Genomic DNA, 1,997 nt, shown 5'->3' with positions numbered 1-1,997 from the left:
TTGCACTTCGTTTACCTAATAATGAACGTTTTCGTATTAACTATATCGAAAAACGAAAGATGTTTTCAACAACAAAAGCGCTGAGTATATTTATTATGGCAAATTTATCAAAATTTCAATATATTACGATCCGGAACGAGGCTATAAAATGTAAGAATAATCAGTGGCCGTCCTATTATAAGTTAATTCAGGAAAAGCCGTCCTATTATAAGTTACTTCAGGAAAAGCTTACTAAAAAGCTTACTAAGCCATACGGTTTCTCGAATATTAGGTTTAAATGTAACAGTCGAATATACATGGGGATGCGATGGAGCAACAGGTTTACAAAGATATAAACAAAATCAATGTTTAGATGATGATAGCATTTTCGTTTCGAGCTTGGTACCTTTAAGATTGCAAACAAAATTAAGTCAGAATATAATATGGGAGAATCCAACACCATCTTCTCCGTGGTTTTGTCGACCAATCCGATTTGAATATATTAAAGAAAATAAAGAAATAATTCAAGTGGAAATAAATAGTATCCGCAACGAAATAAAAAATTTAACCACATTTGATATACACACACTAACCAAGTACAATAGAATATAGCATGGTCTTAACTATGGTTGACAATAAAGTCTGCAACGCTATAACAAATACAACGTCATCAATGAAATGTTATATTTGTGGAGCCACACCAACCCAAATGAATAATTTCTAATTGATTAATTCAAAAATCTGCGATAGCTCTAATTCAAGTTTCGGAATTTCAACATTACATGCATGGATTCGATGCCTAGAATGCTTGCTTCATATATCATACAATTTATCATTTAAAAAATGGAGTGCGAATACGGATCATTTTAAAAAACAGCAGAAAGAACGAAAAGAACAAATTCAAAAAGATTTTAAAGAAAAGATGGGTTTGTATGTAGACTATGTTAAACAAAGATGGGGATTATCTAACGATGGCAATACAGCTCGTAGGTTTTTTCAAACCCAAAATTATCGGCAGAAGTAACTGGGATCGACGAAAAATTAATTAAAGAATTTTATATTATATTACAGGTATTTATTTTCTAAATTGATTGTATATTTTCAAGATTATTTTTTGCAAAATATTTCATATTTTTATATGATATAAATACGTAAATATGTCAGTAATTTAACGCTAGTGGCAGGGTGTTGGTATCAATTGATTTCTAATGTCTTGTCCTTATCACCCTCGTTTCCAGAGGGCTCGTTGTTTGCAATTTCAGTCTTCGAGTTTCTCCTCTTTTTCCTCGAGTCGAGAATAGCCTTCCTGTAGACAGGACATTGTAGGCTACCCTCTCTGTGTTCGCTGACCTGGCAGATCATACATCTTGTTACTTCATTTGTACAGGTGTTAGTGTGGTGTTCCTCCTCACATTTCCTGCACAATTTCGACCTGTCCGGTCCTTCACATTCCTTAGCCAGGTGTCCATATTCCCTGCATCTAAAGCATTGCGTCAGGTCTTCTCGCTGCTTTATGGTGCATTTACCCCAGCCAATTCTCAGGGTCTTAAGTTCTAGCAGTTTGTCCGCTACATGGGATGTTGCAATGACAGTAGCATTCTGTCTGTCCGCGGCTGCCGGTCTGAGCGCTTTAATTACTATCTCTTTGCTATCTTTTTCAGAAAGGCTTCCAGCAATGACCTTTCTGATGTCTTCTTCCTTGGCGTCTCCATCCAGATGCTTCAGGTGTATGACTTTAGTGTTCATACTTCTCGTTCCTATCCTAGCTTTAACCCCAACAATTTTATTATTGATTAGCTTGTTCATATCAGCTACTTTGGCTGGGTCACCTCTTACCGTGAGAACCACTTCACCGTTTTTGTTTGATCTGACGCCAGAAATCTTTATGCCTTCTTTGTCAATGTTGATATTATTTTTCATATTTCTGAGCGTGTCAGCATATGATTGTCCTGCGGCTTTTACAATGATCGTTCCCATATCGTCCTTGCGTTTAGTGAAATTACTGTTTCTACTTAGGT

General features: G+C 35.9%; 1 pseudogene; it reads left to right on the top strand.

Annotated features, from left to right (window-relative positions):
• The first annotated feature begins 604 nt into the window (after positions 1-604).
• LOC144477654 (uncharacterized) lies at positions 605-1,065 on the top strand (annotated as a pseudogene).
• The last annotated feature ends 932 nt before the right edge of the window (positions 1,066-1,997 follow it).

Source organism: Augochlora pura, unplaced genomic scaffold (genome assembly GCF_028453695.1).
Source record: "Augochlora pura isolate Apur16 unplaced genomic scaffold, APUR_v2.2.1 APUR_unplaced_2688, whole genome shotgun sequence".
NCBI lineage: Eukaryota > Metazoa > Arthropoda > Insecta > Hymenoptera > Halictidae > Augochlora > Augochlora pura.
Note: the sequence above shows the minus strand (reverse complement) of the source record. Positions and strands in the feature narration are given on the sequence as shown.